This window comes from Arachis ipaensis, chromosome B2 (assembly GCF_059453495.1).
Source record: "Arachis ipaensis isolate K30076 ecotype BB chromosome B2, ASM5945349v1, whole genome shotgun sequence".
NCBI classification, from domain to species: Eukaryota; Viridiplantae; Streptophyta; class Magnoliopsida; order Fabales; family Fabaceae; genus Arachis; species Arachis ipaensis.
The window spans coordinates 31,256,912-31,276,172 of NC_142437.1; positions in this window are offsets into that span (position 1 = coordinate 31,256,912).

Sequence of the window (19,261 nt, forward strand, 5' to 3'; positions counted from 1 at the left end):
AAAAAATTGTTACAAAATAATTAATTTGCTTTTGTAACTAAAGAAAAAGACGTTACAAAATCAAGTAACATTTTGTAACAAATTTTATGATACGAAAAAATAGATTGTTACCAAAAATACCTTGAAGATCAAAATTTGTTACCACTTTTGTAACAGCTTCCGGTTTTTTGTATCAGAAAAATTCATTACAAAATACCACTTTGAATTGTAACAGTTTCATTTTTTGTTACAAAAACTTTTTGTAACGGGACTTACTGCAATGGCCGCTTTTTTTGTTACAAAAACCATTTGTTTCAAAAATTTCGTTTTTCTGTAACAATTTATTTTGTTACAAATATTGTTTTTTCTTGTAGTGTTTTTTGAAAACCGCCGTAATAACCAGAATGGCACCCAGAATTACGTTGCTTTCTAAAACCGCCGTTCTTGGTAATAATGGCGGTTCAAACCGCCGTAATTACCTAAAAAAACCGCCGTTTTAACCAGAATTTTTTGTAGTGAGGGCAGTGCAATAGCAATGGCAAGGCAGGGCAGCGGCGGCAGCAGGACAGGAGGCGGCGGCAGGGGAAGAGGTGAGGGATTTAGAGAGAGAGAGAGAAAATGAAATTTCGAAATAAAGGGAAAGAGGTTCGTAGTTAGGGAACGATTACCGTCAGATTTACTGGCAGATTAATCCGATGATAACGTGCTTTGTGCAACCAAAACGCAGCATTTCACTAAACTATGTTCAACGTCAGATTTACTCGCCGGTAAATCCGACGGTAGATAGCGCGCCAAAATTTATTTTTCTCTCTCCGAATATTACCATCGATGTTACTGTTGGAACATAAATTCTGGCAATAATATTTTAGTACGACAAATTTATTCTCATAATTGACGATGAATCTGATGCAAAACTCGCGCTAAAGTCCAATACTAAATTTGACGATAATCTAACAATTTTTAACGTTTTTTTATAGTGTTTTATTCTATTATAGAAAAAGCAAACACAAATTTAGAGCAAGAAAATGACTAACCTTTCTAGCTCATGTTTTCCTTCATCCTTCGTGTGAAAACGTTTATATGAATAAATTCTACAAGTTTCAAAAGTTTATCTCAAAGGAAAACCTTTTCATTTGTTTTGCACTCTAAAATATTTTCAACTTTTCATCTCCTTTAAATCCAATCCACAAATGTCCCTTCAAAACTATCAACGACCCATATGTTTTTAGAAAACTGAAAGGATACGGTGTTTAATGCAACTCTCAATTCATTTATTGTCACTGCAGGTTAACAAAGCAAGTTCAGTTTGGGGACTTTATGCTTATATTAACCGAATCATAACGCATAAAATATAAAAAAGTTCAAGCTACTTTATTAAAACTGTTAGGTCAAATTTAGAGGTTATGATATGTTCTGTACATTATGATCGAGCTATAATTCGGTCAAGCTTATGTTATAATTCGGTTAATACTTAATACAATTTGTTATGTTAAAAATTCATTCAAACGTATAAAATATTTTTTTCTCGTTACTAGCATAATCGTAACTAATAAACGGTAACATTAAACACTTTTCGTTATAAAATGACAAACAGGTAAAATAAGAAGATAAAAAAAATAGTCCAACTTTTACTCATTTAAATAATTATATTTTTATATACTAATTTGAATATTAAAGTGTCTTCTACAGATATTCATTCTCTTTGTTCTATAATAATTGAAGTATAACTCTTCTCAATTAAAAGCTTTTAAAACGATCATCACAAGGACGAACTATACCAATTAGTTTAAAGACAATTCCTTTTAGAACATGCTGCATATTCAAAAATTTTAAAGTCCCTAAAAATCTCAATATTGGACACCTTTTATTCTTTTTTACTGCAATTCTTCAATAACTTAATCATTTAAGTTTTATCATAAAATTTATTCAATAATTTGCGTAATACTTTTCTAGAAGGCCTATAAATCGTAATAAAATTTTTGGAAAACCTATCTATCTCTTGTCACTCTTTCTTCAATAATAATTCCCCCGTATTATTTATCCATGATACGGATTGCGGGTGCTTTCCTTCGTTGGCATGCGAATATGTGGGACCTTCAAGGGAACACAAAATCACAAATTTTAAAGAGAGCCGGTACACCCCTTAACATATATGAACCACAACATAAATGACTACTTAATACTCACCCATGATTGTAATTTTTGTTTTTAATATTTGTTTACCGTGGTATCTTTTAACTCAATAAATTAAAGATTAATTTATCACAAATTAAAATTTTATTTAAATATTTTTTATTAATTAATAAATTATTACATGCACAAAATAAAATTTACATTTACAATATTTATTTAAATAAATAAGTAATTTAATTTTTTGACTAACCAAGTTAGTTCTCGTAATTGTAATCCTAATTGTCTTTAATTAATGATAGAGGTGCGCATGGTCCGGTCTATTCGAAGACTTAGGGTCCGTTTGGATAGGTTTATAAGTAATTTTTTTTTTATTTTTAATTTATGAAAATGTGTAGTATTAATGTCCGGTACAATTTTTAAAACAAAATTGTAACTTTCTAAAAAGCTATTTTGGTGCTTAAAGAGAAGTGAAAAAAATGACTTCTCTCATATTACGTTCATATTACGTTCGTACTGTATTTATTGTCTTGTTTACTATTGTGTTTGTTCCTTAATGCTCCACGTTAGTGTGTTGAGCTCCTTTTCTTCAAAAAAAAAAAAAACTTCTCTCATAATAAAAAGCTTTTTATCACTTTTCTCTTAAAATAAATACTTTTAGAACTAAAAAACTAAATACAAAATAACTTATTTATAAGCTACTTTTAATATAAGCATTTATTGTGTAAGCTATTTCTTCAAAAGTAACTTAATTAAGTTGTTTACCCAAATTGGACCTTAATCTGGTCCCGAACATTTTAGAGGCTAATTTGGTGTGATTTCACTAGGTTTAGGGTCGAATAAGAGTATCAAAAATAGATCTAGTCATTATTTCGAGTCAGGTCCGGTTCAAAGCGAACTCGGCTTCATCCGTCTCATGTGCACTCTAAGTGAACTAAAAAATATTTATATATTTTAAATTAGTTTCAATATCATATTATATTAATTATAAATTTATTATTTTATTTTTAATCACACTTGTTGAATTAAAAAATAGATCAAAAAAGCATCAAATTAGAATTTATGGACAAATTCAAGCTCCACTATAAATATTAATTTTTCGATAACAAATTTCTTTCTTATAAAAAAATACATCATAAATAAATATTTTTTATAAATAATTTTTTTTTTATAAATTATTATTAAAGCTTGAAAAACCCAATTTTCACCTTATTTGGATCCTGTATAATTGTGATAAAAAAAATTTAAATTTCATCAAATCTAGGATCGGATTAAAATCTAAAAAATAGACCCGTATATATTTAGAATCGAATCTAGATCAGAAATATGTATACGTTGGTTAAAGTGTGCTAGGTTGAGAAGCATCAAATAATTAATATATTGATATTTTGGATAAATAATTAATTACGCACGATGATGCCTTTTCTTGGGTCCATAGATCGATTCGTGTTTTCCTTACACTTTTCCAATTTTCTCATCACATGAAGACATTTATGAATGAATTAAAGGGGTAGATGCAAAGTGGGGGTGGGTCTATAGCCATGACAATTATTTTAAAATTTATCTTGGAAGGGAAAGGACTTAATTTATAAGCATGTAACCAGGGTGGACTTAGATAAAATATTAGAGGAGGTCAAAAATATTTATATAATAAATTAAGACTAAAATAAAATTTTAAAGAGGGGCTAAATTGAAATTTACATATAATTTACATGTAAAACATTAAAATTAGGGGGACATTGCCCTCCTTTCCTACCACCTGGCTCCGCCCCTCCATGGAGCATTTGAAATTAAAACAAAATTATAAAAAAAAAAACCCAAAAAGGCTATTACCAATTATTAGGTAAGTAGTAATGAAATGATTAATATGGGGTTAAGCTGGTGTGTCGTAATCATCATGACTTCTAGAACATGATTAACACATAGTAACTAATTAAATACTATAATCCATTCCTATATAGGGTTTGCTTGGCATAATCTTTCGATTATAATAAATGATTATTGAGCTTTTCTAGTAACAATCTACTGTGAGAACTTGGTTCCGTGACTCTTCTCAATTCTCACTCTTAATTTAACAGTGAATACTTTCTAACGAATATATATGAATTTTTGTTTCTTAGGGGTTTTTTCCCCATTGAACTAACCTAATTACCTAACCTAATAAGATAGATCTATGAAAATCATGTATTGGAAAAGGAAATACTGACTAATGATAGTAGTTAGACATCTGAATCAATATATAGTGATTGATGAATAATTAAATTATAAGTATACAGTTTTTTTTTATATAAGTAAATATATTAAAGTTGGAAATTATTAGTAGTAGATGATATATTTTGGGAAAGGAGACAAAAGTCAAATACAATATTCCAAATTCATATGAGAATTATATAAATTACAGTAAAGTATTGTTTTTGTCTCCAATATTTGAATTTAGTCTCAAAGTTATATGTTGCTAATATTTAAATTATCTTATTTAAATATATAACCTTTTAAAATCGTCTCAATGTTATCCTTTGTTAATAATTTGTTAATAGAATCAACGGTAAGACAATATTGAGATTATTTTAAAATGTTAGAGACTTAAGTATAACGATTTAAATTTTAGGGACAACTTTAATTTTAAGACTTACGCCAAATATTAAGGACAAAAACAATACTTCACTCTTGTTGGTCAAAGAATTTCGACCGACTGAATCAACAGGAATGTCGATTGAAGGGATAAGAATCGACACATACAGAAAGTTTCAATTTGCGTAGGCTTGTCAAAAAATGAGGTCAACAAGTTGCGTAGTGAATTATACAAATCACAATTACTTGGATTTGCATTTGACGGGAACAGTTATTTTTGAACTCCTTGAGGGTGACACTTAGCAATATAGAATTGGTCAGCTTGTTCTATAAACTAAGAAGGTTCAGTAGTGTCAAAGGGTTGAAATTCGTCTTTAAAAAACGCTCACGCACACTCACGTCTCAGCGATTTTCTGAGTCTGCTTCGAATTTCTTTTTTGTCATTCCTCATCTTTTCATTTCTTTTAAAATTTCTTGTAATTTTTCTTTTCTGCAATTTACTTTTTTTTCTTGCAAGTTTTTCTTCTTTATTCTTTAAAGTTTTGCATTGTTATTATAAATTTAAAATCCTTCGACTATGTTAGAGGCATTTTACTATTTTCTTTAAATTTAAAGATATTTTCTCTATTTTTTCTAATTTCAAATTAAAGTGATTCAATTTCAGTTTACTTTGCAAGTTTTTCTTTTTTTTACTTGTTCAAATATAATTTTTAGTGCAATTTTTGAAATTGGTATCCATAAAAAAGAAGTAGGTTTCGCTCCCAAATCATAGATATCGAATCAATCCAGATTTATTAAAAATCTGCCTCTATAACACTACAAGAAAGTACTGGAATAACGACCGATTTTTGGCGACCGAAAAAATTGGTTGCTAATAGCGACCGATACAGAATTTCCAGGACCAAATCAATATTGGTCGCTAATAGCAACTGAATTAGCGACAGATAAGTTTTAAATACAACCAAAATAAAATCGGTCACTAAAATCAGTCGCTATTTTTTTATTTAGCGACTGATTTAGTAACCAAAACAGAAATAATATCTTTGGAACTATTGGTCACAAAAGCGGTCGCTATTTTTTATTTTAGCTACCGATTTTGCAACTGATAGTGAAATAGGGTGGACAACTTTTTAGTTGCTAATTCAGTCGCTAAATTAATGGTCACTAAATTGGTTGCTAATTGTTAATTTAGCGACTGATTTTAGTTACTAACATAATCGATCACTAATAGCCACCGAATTAGCGACCGACTAGTTTTATACAAGTAGAATATAACTGGTCGCTAAAATCGGTCGTTATTTTTTAATTTAGCAACCGAATTAGCAACCAAAACAAAAGAAGGAATGTCTTTGGGACTCTTGGTCACAAAATCGGTGACTATTTTTTAATTTAGCAACCAATTTTGCAAACGATTTATAGGTAAATAGAATAACCTGGTTAGTTACTAATTCAGTCGCTAAAGTTATGGTCACTAAATCGGTTGCTAATTTTTAAATTAGCGACCAATTTTATAAATTAATCAATCACAAAAGCGGTCGCTAAGTTAAAAAAAAAAGATATTATCTAAATTACCCTCCCTAACCCTAAGTCACCCACACCATTCTCATCTCCTCTAATCAGATACCATCATCCTTCTTCTACGCGCGTTGTCGTCTTTTTGCCGCCGTCTTCTGCACGCGTCTCGCCGCCGTCTCCTGAGGTCCCGTCGGTGTCATCTTCTCCGGTCTCGGCGCCATCTCCTGAGGTCTCATCACTGTCTTCTTTCTCCCACGGAAATCGCCGCCTCACCTCCCGCCACCTCCACCCGTTCCGGCCAGGTTCACACATTCATCCACTACTCTCTCTCTCTCTCTTTGACTTTTCAAATTCTTTTTCTAATTATCGATTTTTGTGTTTGCATTGAGGCCAGCTCACGGAGGAAGAAGCTCAGATTCTTTCAAAGAGGTAAATGAAAATTCTCTTTCTCTCAAATCAGATTTGTTTTCAGGTTTTTTTTCTCTGTTTTTTATTTTTTCGTTCTCTGATCTGATTCGCCTACTAGAAAATATGTTTTCTTGTGTTTTCTTCGATTCCCTTCGAATTGATCTTTTGTTTCTTCTTTTTTCTTTCAAACTTTAGTGATTTTCTATTCTTCAATCTTTTAATTTTATGATTGTGTTTCAGTCTTTCATCCTTTATTATTTATTTATTTATTTATTTATTTATTTTTTATTATTATTATTATTATTATTATTATTATTATTATTATTATTATTATTATTATTATTATTATTATTATTATTATTCCTTGCGAATTTTGAAATGTGATCTATTTCTTTGGATTGTTTTGAAATATCTTTCTATTTTTGTATAAGAAGTTAAGCATTTTTTCCTATCTCTCTCTGGCATTGTTGTTTTATGTCAGTGTGCTTATACTTTTTGTAACACCCTACCATACAGAGTCTTATGTTTAAGTCATAAAATAGAGGTGGCAAGGTATTACGACCTCAAAAATAAAATTTAGTACATATAGTAGTGTGAGAAATGTTTATAACTAGGAGCCTTTGAAGAAAAAGGGGTAAAACAAAATTGTTAAATAGAAAAGCGCAACACTCCGATTGATAACGCAACAAAACCGACAAAGGATAGACTAACGCAAATCCATAAACAAAAGAGTGTCAAAGGTACAAATATCAAAACTCAAGACCCGGTTTGCGAAGATAACCGGTCCAAGCATAAAAGTATATACATGTATATATAAAGCATAAAGTAAGAAACCCAAGGGAAACCCCAAGGACAAACTACCAAAACCTGTTCTTCAAGACAACCTCTAAGAGGAGTCAAACAGTTTATATACATTATTTAGTGGAGATAGTAACTATCTATATATAACCTATAACACCCTATTACACAGAGTTTTACGCTTAAGTCATAGAACAGAGGTAATGTGGTGTTACGGACCTCTAGACAGCAAAATAAATACGTAATAGAGAAGAAGATAATATACTAGGAGCCTTGAAACAAAACGGTAAACAAAAATCACAAAATGAAAAGCGCAACGCTCAACGGAAAGGATTACTTACATGCTAAGAAACCTAATAGGAACATGATAAAGATAAGCAAAAGAGTAAAGGAAGGCCAAGGAAACAACATAACTAGCCTCTGACTCAGCCTGCGAAGCTAAGGCTGGATATATATATATATATATATATATATATATAAACATACATAAGTATCCCCAAAATACACCAAAATACCAAAGTAAACTCCTATCTCTCCCTCAACCTCTAAGAGGAGCAGCATACATAAGTTATTTGGAGAGTAAGCTAAATACATATATGCATATATACAAACAGAAAACCAAAATACACCCAAGGACTACTTTGCTTCCCAGGATCCAGATGCCTAGCGAGGAGCCTCTCGACCTGCATCTGAAAAACAACAATACAAGATGGGATGAGAACCGGAGGTTCTCAGCATGGTAAAAGTACCACACGTATAATTAATAAGGTCCTGAGAATGCCATAGGCAATCGTAGAACTCCGTTATTCAGTTATCCAACTTAAGTACTAAACAGAAGCCATAAACAGGAGTAGGTGTTCTAAATCTACCTAACTTACTCAATTTCAATCCTAACTGACACCAAATCATTTCTCCATTTCCTCCATTCCTCCATCATTCATAATGCAACAGAAACAAGCAACCAAACAAGTTCACGCACAAGTAACGAGCAGATAGTACAAGTAGCAAGTATAACAGGTAGCAGGTGATATATATCAATTAGGCAAATCCAAGAAATGCATAGCAATCAAAACAAATAAATGCATATGATGCATGCATGTCCTATGGCTGATGGGGCCCATCTGTTGGTTATCCAGCTAATCCGACAAGTCCGAAAACCTTAGACTGTCCCCCGTCGCACATCCTGTAAGACCCGGTTAATTAATGGCTAATTAACCCATAAATGAGAATTTATTCTAGAAAGCCAAAAATGTGATTTTTATGGCTTAATATGATAGAGGAGATTGAGACGAGAATTTTGGTACCAATTTTATAGAAATCAGACCAAGATTGGACCGAACGGGCCAAACCGGGCCAACCGGACCCAAAGTGGGCCCTTGGCCCAACATAACTAAACCCTAAAAACACTCATTTCAGCACTTTTTCTCCTCACAACACTTTAATTCACGCTGAAATAGTGGAGAGGAAGGGAAGAACACTCTCTCAAGTTCTCTCCCTTGGTTGATCTTCAAACCACCATAACTTTTGATCTAGAGCTCCGATCGCTACACCATTTACGGCCACGCATTCAGCGCGGAGAGCTCTAAAAAACCCATACAATCAATCTTGAGGTAAGCCACGTTCTGCTGTTCAAAATTCCAGCCCTTGTTTTCGAGTTTCATGGGTGAAATGTTGAGATTTTGGGCTCTTTGATGTTATAGGACCCAACTCTCTTGAAAGAGAAAGTTAATCTTGTCTCCTTGGACCTTGGGTATGGTAAGATTCTCAACCCTAGTGTAATTTTTTGTTCTATGATGATTGGGTATTGAGATGTTGTGTATGGGTATGGTGATTGTGGCTTAGGTTGTGTATATGTGAATATTGGAGCTTGATTAGTGATTTTGGAAAGCTTGGGAGAGGGTTTTGTGTGATAAAAGCTGTTCTTGGAGGTGTTGATACCTTGAGAGCTTGTAGACAAGTGGTTTGGAAGTGCTCCGGTTGAGCTTGGGAAATCGGCTAAGGTATGGTCTCGGTTTCTCGTATCTAATATGTAATGTGGTAGGAAATACTTAGGCTAGAGACCCTAAGATAGGCATTGAATTGTTGATGTTGTTGAATGGTTGAGATATATGATGTGTTCATATATGTAATTATGAATATTGATGCCTTGATTGTGTGATATGTGAGAAATGCATGTTGTGATATATGCTTGATGGATGATTGAGGTTGAATTGATGGGTGGTACCATGTTGATGGTGAGTATGATGTTGATTATGTATAATGATGGTTGATTGAAAATAGTATTATTGGAAATTGGGATGAGGAAGGATGTATGACATGATATTGTGTTTGTCCTTTAGCCATTTGATTGAGAAGTGTTAAAATGGTTAGATGGTGACTTTGGAAATTTTGGTAAAGTATCAAGTGTGAGTTGAGGATGGCTTGATGTTGATTTTAGTACATTTTGATTGATTTCAAAAAGGGCTGAAATTGGCATGTTTTGGTTGATTTTTTAAAAGAGTTGAAAATGGCTTGTTTTGAAAATGGCACCTTGTGGTTTTGTATGAAAATATGATTTTTGGGCATATTTAGATGAGACATAACTTGGACTACGGATCTCCGTTTTGTACCAAACTTATTTAGAAATGAAATTGGATCCGGGATGTCCATGCTGTTGAAAGAACGGGCAGAAAACGATTTAAAATGAGAAAGTTATGCCCGTCGGAAGATTGGGGGTTGAATCTGTAAATTCTGCAGCTTTTAACTTAGAAAATTTTTAACAGAATGACCCTCCGCGCGTAGGCGCACTTGGCGCGTACGCGCCGTTCTTCAAGAAAGCACCATCCACGCGGGCGCGTCGATGCGCTGCACCAAATGCCCAGCTATTTTCCTGAGAGTTGTTTCAGAGTTGTGCCAGTTTTGTGCCTGGGGCGCAAGAGCACCCACGCGTACACGTGGCTGACGCTTGCGCGTCGTTTGGCTATTTTTAAATCCGTCCGTCCGCGTGTATGACGCTTTCGCGTCGATGAGTTTTGTGGCCATCCACGCGTGCGCGTGGAGTGCGCGTACGCGTGACCCTGTTTTCATCCCAAAGTTGATTTTTGAGTTTTAAAAGCCAAATTTCATACTTCTAAGCCTCCAATCTCACCATTTGTGTTTTAGATCATTATGGTATGCCTAGCAATGAGAAAAAGGAGCTAGGGGATGTGGTAACTTACAAGTGAAGCAAGGGAAAAATGAATGATAAATGAGGATCAAAGATGATTATGTGAGATGCGGAGGATGGCGGTGGAAGTGCTTGTTATGCCATGGGCCGAAGGGCCGTGATTGTTAATGAATTGGCTGGTTATGGATTTAACCGTGAGCCGGATGGCTAGATTATTGCCATGTTACGGCGGAGCCATGATTATGGCTAAGAATAAATGCATATATGCTGTTGAATGAATTGTGAATGTTTGCACTTCCACTATCGGAGATGAGAGTTTCCCTGTGAGAAAGCAGTGGCTAGCCACCCCGTGCTCCAGGTTGAGACTCGAAGCTCTGTTAACCCTATGTCGTCAGGGTGGCCGGGCACTGTAAAAGCCCCGAATGAGCTCACCCCCATGAATATTCACCAGTGAGGGTGATGGATATGGATCATGATTATGATCAAATTTATATTGAGTATAACTCGAGTTTGGGGAGACACGACAGAGGGACAGTCCAACAGTTAGCTACCAGGACTTGTTGGGTTGGCTCTATAACCGACAGATGATATCATCAGCCACTAGGGACAGGCTTTCATCATATGCATACTACATGAATTGTTTCAGATTGCCTATTTGACTGCATATTACTTGCTAATTGTCTAAATGCCTTATCTGTACAATGTCTAAATGCAAGACAATTCTAACCAGAATTGGAGGGACAATAATAACAAAGGAGGCCGAGATAATAAGGGAAATCAGAGGTAGAATAATAACAACAACAGGCAGCAGAATCAACCTTACAGAGCACCTCACCTGAGGCAAAACCAAGGACCACAGAACAATCAACAGCAGACCTCTCAATTTACTCATTCTTCTTTATCTCCTAATGAAGAGCTACTACAATCTTTTGAGCGAAGACAACAGACCATAGAAAATAACATCATGAATAGTATTAATGCCAGTCTGAATGGTCTCACCTCTACTTTGCAAGCTCTTATGTCACAGATTGGATAAACGCAAAATTCCAGTAACCAACCCTCGAGCTCCACTGGAATCCCCTTTCAACCATTACCCAATCCAAAGGGAGGCATTAATGCCATCACCCTAAGGTCTGGAACTACACTGCAGGAGAGGAATCAGGAGGAACCAAGCCCACCAGAACACACCTCAGCTGAAGAGGTAGTAGAAATAGAAGATGTTGAAGAGGAAGAGGACATACAGGACATAGCTGAAGAAGAAATAGCTCAACCACAGGAGGAAGCACCAAAAGGCGCAGACACCACAGAAAACACTACTCCTATTCCATTTCCACAACTTGCAAGGAAGCCCAAGAAGCAGCTGGAACCCGACCCCAAAATGGTAGAAATATTCAAAAATGTTGAGGTAACTGTTCCTCTTTTTGATGTTATTCAGCAGGTACCTAAATATGCAAAGTTTCTAAAAGACTTATGTATCCATAAAGACAAAATTAATGAATTAAAAACTATTCCTTTAGGTAGTTCTATATCTGCTTTAATGGGAGGATTACCTGAAAAATGTAGTGATCTAGGTCCTTGTATAGTTAGCTGTACTATTGGTGGTGTAGTAATTTATGATTGCATGTGTGATTTAGGAGCATGTGTCAGTATAATTCCTTTGTCTATATATGATATTTTGAGGCTCCCTCCCTTAAAAAGGTCGGCAGCTCGTTTTGTGTTAGCAGATAAAAGCATTATTACAGTGGCTGGAGTTGCTGAAGATGTTTTGGTGAACATTAAAGTGCTTATATTTTCCACTGATTTTTATATCTTGGAGATGCCCCATAATAATTCAGATAAGCCATCATCAATCCTACTTGGAAGACCATTCCTGAAGACATCAAAATTCAAATTGGATGCTTTTTCAGGAACATACTCCTTTGAAATAGATGGCCGCATAGTAATCTTCAATCTGAATGGAATCATTGACAACCCCCCATAAGATCGTTCTATCTTCCAGTGTGATGTCATAGATGAAAGTGTAGCTGAAGTTCACAAGGAAGAGTTTGAAGAGAGGCACACTGGACAAGGTCCAAGTGTGGGGACCCTTTTAACTGACAATGAGGGCACTTCGCCATTTTCACAAGCCCCAGATAATCCAGAGCCTGCTCATGATCAGAAGTTAGAATTGAAACCCCTCCCTCCGCATCTCAAATATGCTTATCTCGAAGATGAGCAGAGGTTTCCAGTTATCATTGCAAGGGAACTTACTTCTCAACAAGAAGAGCAATTACTTGATGTGCTGAGGAAGCATAAGAAGGCAATCGGGTGGAGCTTGGCAGACATAGTAGGCATCAACCCTCAAGTATGTGAGCACAGAATATTTTAGGAAGAGGGAGCAAGACCTGTCCGTTGATGAGCGGATAATTTATACGCTCTTTGGCATTATTTTTAGTATGTTTTTAGTAGGATCTAGTTACTTTTAGGGATGTTTTTATTAGTTTTTATGTTAAATTCATATTTCTGGATTTTACTATGAGTTTGTGTGTTTTTCTGTGATTTCAGGTATTTTCTAGCTGAAATTGAGGGACTTGAGCAAAAATCAGATTCAGAGGTTGAAGAAGAACTGCTGATACTGTTGGATTCTGACCTCCCTGCACTCAAAGTGGATTTTTTGGAGCTACAGAACTCAAAATGGCGCGCTTCCAATTGGGTTGGAAAGTAGACATCCAGAGCTTTTCTGAAATATATAATAGTCCATACTTTGGCCGAGTTTAGATGACACAAAAGGGCGTTGAACGCCAGTTCTACGCTACAGTCTGGAGTTAAACGCCAGAAACACGTCACGAACCAGAGTTGAACGCCAGAAACACGTTACAAACTGGTGTTCAACTCCAAGAATGACCTCTCCACGTGTAAACTTCAAGCTCAGCCCAAGCACACACCAGGTGGGCCCCGGAAGTGGATTTATGTATTAATTACTTACTTCTGTAAACCCTAGTAACTAGTTTAGTATAAATAGGACTTTTTACTATTGTATTAGACATCTTATGATCTTTGGAACATCCGGGATTGTATTTTTGATCCTGTGATCACATTTTGGGGGCTGGCCTCTCGGCCATGCCTGAACCTTTTATTTATGTATTTTCAACGGTAGAGTTTCTACACTCCATAGATTAAGGTGTGGAGCTCTGCTGTTCCTCATGAATTAATGCAAAGTACTACTGTTTTCTATTCAATTCAACTTATTCCGCTTCTAAGATATCCATTCGCACCCAAGAACATGATGAATGTGATGATTATGTGACGCTCATCATCATTCTCACTTATGAACGCGTGCCTGACAAACACTTCCGTTCTACATGCAACCAAGCTAGAATGAGTATCTCTTAGATATCTAATACAGGGGACCGAGTCCGAGTTATTAGTATCTTCGTGGTATAAGTTAGAACCCATAGATGGCCATTCCTGAGATCTGGAAAGTCTAAACCTTGTCTGTGGTATTCTGAGTAGGATCTGGGAAGGGATGGCTGTGACGAACTTCAAACTCGCGAGTGCTGGGCATAGTGACAGACGCAAAAGGATAGTAAATCCTATTCCAGTATGATCGAGAACCTCCAGATGATTAGCCATGCCGTGACAGAGCATTTGGACCATTTTCACAGAGAGGATGGGATGTAGCCATTGACAACGGTGATGCCCTTACAGAAAGCTTACCATGGAAAGGAGTAGGACTGATTGGATGAAGACAGCAGGAAAGCAGAAGTTCAGAAGAACGAAGGCATCTCTATACGCTTATCTGAAATTCTCACCAATGAATTACATAAGTATTTCTATCTTTATTTTCTATTTATTTAGTATAATTCGAAAACTCCATAACCATTTGATATCCGCCTGACTGAGATTTACAAGGTGACCATAGCTTGCTTCATACCAACAATCTCCGTGGGATCGACCCTTACTCACGTAAGGTTTTATTACTTGGACGACTCAGTGCACTTGCTGGTTAGTTGTGCGAAGTTGTGAAGTTATGCTTGGACCATGGTACTGTGAACACGTTTTTGGAGCCATTACCAGGGAGAGAACGAACAACAAATTTTACAACCTCAGAGTAACAATTTCGCATACCAAGTTTTTGGCACCGTTGCCGGGGATTGTTCGAGTTTGGACAACTGACGGTTCATCGTGTTGCTCAGATTGGGTAATTTTCTTCTTATTTTATTTTCAAAAAGTTTTCAAAAATTTTTCAAAAATATTTTCTTCTTTTTCGTTTTTCCCAAAAAAAAAAATATTTTCAAAAAAAAAAATATTTTTTCTTCAGAATTTTTAAGAATGAATTCTAGAGTTTCATGAAGCATGTTGAAGCCTGGCTGGCTGTAAAGCCATGTCTAAAATCTTTTGGACTAAGGCTTCCAGACCATCAGCATAGAGGCAAGTTAATTTGATAACTAATGAGCAGTATATCTGAGTTACATACTAAAGCTTGACTGGCTATTAAGCCATGTCCAACCCTTTGATTGGAGCTTTGGGCTAATATTGAAAGATTCCTGAAATTCTTCTTAAAGATTTTGGAATTCTTATTTTCTTTTTCACATTAATTTTCGAAAAATTCAAAAAAAAAATCATAAAATCATAAAAATAAAAAATATTTTGTGTTTCTTGTTTGAGTCTTGAGTCAATTTTTAAGTTTGGTATCAATTGCATTTTTTCTAAAATTTTTTATGCATTTTTCGAAAATTCATGCATTCATAGTGTTCTTCATGATCTTCAAGTTGTTCTTGGCCAGTCTTTTTGTTTGATCTTCATATTTTCTTGTTTTGTGTCTTTTCTTATTTTTCACATGCATTATTGCATTCATAGTGTCTATACATGAAAAATTTCTAAGTTTGGTGTCTTGCATGTTTTCTTTTCTTGAAAATTTTTCAAAAATAAGTTCTTGGTGTTCATCTTGATCTTCAAAGTGTTCTTGGTGTTCATCTTGACATTCATAGCATTCTTGCATGCATTCATTGTTTTGATCCAAAATTTTCATGCATTGCATCATTTTCATGTTTTTCTCTTTCATCATTAAAAATTCAAAAATAAAAAAAATATCTATCCTTTTTTCCCTCATAAATTTCGAAAATTTGGATTGACTTTTTCAAAAATTTTTAAAATTCAATTGTTTCTTATGAGTCAAATCAAATTTTCAATTTAAAAAAAAATTTTATCTTTTTCAAAATCTTTTTCAAAAATCATATCTTTTTCATTTTTCTCATTTATTTTCGAAAATTTTAAAAATATTTTTCAAAAATCTTTTTCTTTATTTTATTTCATAATTTTCGAAAATATCATCAACAATTAATGTTTTGATTCAAAAATTTTAAGTTTATTACTTACTTGTTAAGAAAGATCCAAACTTTAAATTCTAGAATCATATCTTGTGATTTCTTGTGAATCAAGTCATTAATTGTGATTTTAAAAAAATCAAATCTTTTTCAAAACTAATTTCAATCATATCTTTTCAAAAAGATCTTTTTATCTTATCTTTTTCAAAATCATATCCTCTTAATCATATCTTTTTAAAACACATCTTTTTTCAAAAATTTGATTTTAAAATATCTTTTCTAACTCCTTATCTTCTTATCTTTTCAAAATTTATTTTCAAAATTTGTTTCAACTAACTAATTAACTTTTTGTTTTGCCTCTTATCTTTTTCAAAACTACCTAACTAACTCTCTCCCTCTAATTTTCGAAAATCTCTTCCCTCTTTTTCAAAAATTCTTTTTAATTAACTAATTGTTTCAATTTTTAATTTTAAACTTGATTTCATTCCTAATTTTCGAAAATCACTAACCCCTTTTCAAAATTTTATTTTCGAAAATCCTCTTTCTCTCTCATCTCCTTCTATTTATTTATTCATCTACTAACACTTCATCTCACACAAATTCGAACCCCCTCTTCCATCTGTGTTCGAATTTTCTCTTCTTCCCTTCTTTACATTACATTCTTTTCTTCTTCTACTCACACAGGGGAACCTCTATACCTGGGCAAAAAGGATCCCTATTATTATTATTTTTCTGTTCCCTCTTTTTCATATGAGCAGGAGCAAGGACAAGAACATTCTTGTTGAAGCAGACCCTGAACCTGAAAGGACTCTGAAAAGGAAACTAAGAGAAGCTAAAATACAACAATCCAGAGACAACCTTACATGAATTTTCGAACAAGAAGAGGAGATGGCAGCCGAAAATAATAATAATGCAAGGAGGATGCTTGGTGACTTTACTGCACCTAATTCCAATTTACATGGAAGAAGCATCTCCATCCCTACCATTGGAACAAACAACTTTGAGCTGAAACCTCAATTAGTTTCTCTGATGCAACAAAACTGCAAGTTTCATGGACTTCCATCTGAAGATCCCTTTCAGTTCTTAACTGAATTCTTGCAGATCTGTGATACTGTTAAGACTAATGGAGTAGATCCTGAAGTCTACAGGCTCATGCTTTTCCCTTTTGCTGTGAGAGACAGAGCTAGAATATGGTTGGACTCTCAACCCAAAGATAGCCTGAACTCTTGGGATAAGCTGGTCACGGCTTTCTTAGCCAAGTTCTTTCCTCCTCAAAAGTTGAGCAAGCTTAGAGTAGATGTTCAAACCTTCAGACAGAAAGAAGGTGAATCCCTCTATGAAGCTTAGGAGAGATACAAGCAACTGACCAAAAAGTGTCTTTCTGACATGCTTTCAGAATGGACCATCCTGGATATATTCTATGATGGTCTATCTGAATTAGCTAAAATGTCATTGGATACTTTTGCAGGTGGATCCATTCACCTAAAGAAAACACCTGCAGAAGCTCAAGAACTCATCGACATGGTTGCTAATAACCAGTTCATGTACACTTCTGAGAGAAATCCTGTGGGTAATGGGATGCCTCAGAAGAAGGGAGTTCTTGAAATTGATACTCTGAACGCCATATTGGCTCAGAATAAAATATTGACTCAGCAAGTCAATATGATTTCTCAGAGTCTGAATGGAATGTAAGCTGCATCCAACAGTACTCAAGAGGCATCTTCTGAGGAAGAAGCTTATGATCTTGAGAACCCTGCAATAGCAGAGGTGAATTACATGGGTGAACCATATGGAAACACCTATAACCCCTCATGGAGGAATCATCCAAATTTCTCATGGAAGGATCAACAAAAGCCTCAACAAGGCTTTAATAATGGTGGAAGAAACAGGTTTAGCAATAGCAAGCCTTTTCCATCATCCACTCAGCAACAGACAGAGAACTCTGAACAAAGTACCTCTAATTTAGCAAACTTAGTCTCTAATCTATCTAAGGCCACTCTGAGTTTCATGAATGAAACAAGGTCCTCCATTAGAAATTTGAAGGCACAAGTGGGCCAGCTGAGTAAGAAGATCACTGATACCCCTCCTAGTGCTCTCCCAAGCAATACAGAAGAAAATCCAAAAGGAGAATGCAAGGCCATTGAATTGACCATCATGGCCGAATCCAAGGAGGAAGGGGAGGACGTGAATCCTAAGGAGTTTCCCTTTGAGGAACCAAAGGAATCTGAGGCTCATCTAGAGACCATAGAGATTCCATTGAACCTCCTTATGCCATTCATGAGCTCTGAAGAGTACTCCTCTTATGAAGAGAATGAAGATGTTACTGAAGAGCAAGTTGCCAACTTCCTTGGTGCAATCATCAAGCTGAATGCCAATTTATTTGGTAATGAGACTTGGGGAGATGAACCTCCCCTGTTCACCAATGAACTGAATGTATTGGATCAACTGAGATTGCCTCAGAAGAAACAAGATCCTGGAAAGTTCCTGATACCTTGTACCATAGGCACCATGACCTTTGAGAAGGCTCTATGTGACCTGGGGTCAGGAATAAACCTCATGCCACTCTCTGTAATGGAGAAACTGGGAATCTTTGAGGTACAAGCTGCTAAAATCTCATTAGAGATGGCAGACAATTCCAGAAAATAGGCTTATGGACAAGTAGAGGACATATTAGTAAAGGTTGAAGGCCTTTACATCCCTGCTGATTTCATAATCCTAGATACTGGGAAGGATGAGGATGAATCCATCATCCTTGGAAGACCCTTCCTAGCCACAGCAAGAGCTGTGATTGATGTTAATAGAGGTGAACTAGTCCTTCAATTGAATGAGGACTCCCTTGAGTTTAAAACTCAAGGACATCCTTCTGTAAACATGGAAAAGAGGCACAGTAAGCTTCTCTCAAAACAGAGTCAACCAGAGCCCCCACAGTCAAACTCTAAGTTTGGTGTTGGGAGGCGACAACCAAACTCTAAGTTTGGTGTTGAACTCCCATATCCAAACTCTAAGTTTGGTGTTGGGGAGTCTCAACAATGCTCTGAACATCTGTGAGGCTCCATGAGAGCCCACTGTCAAGCTATTGACATTAAAGAAGCGCTTGTTGGGAGGCAACCCAATTTTTATTTAATTATATTTTTTATTAGTTATATGTCTTCATAGGTTCATGATCATGTGGAGTCACAAAAACAATTGAAAAAATTGAAGAAAAATAAAAAACAACAGAAGAAAAATCACACCCTGGAGGAAGTACTTACTGGCGTTTAAACGCCAGTAAGGAGCATCTGGCTGGCGTTCAACGCCAGAACAGAGCATGGATCTGGCGTTGAACGCCAGAAACAAGTAGCATCTTGGCGTTCAGACGCCCGAAATGCACACTGAGGAAGAGCTGGCGCTGAACGCCAGAAACAAGCAT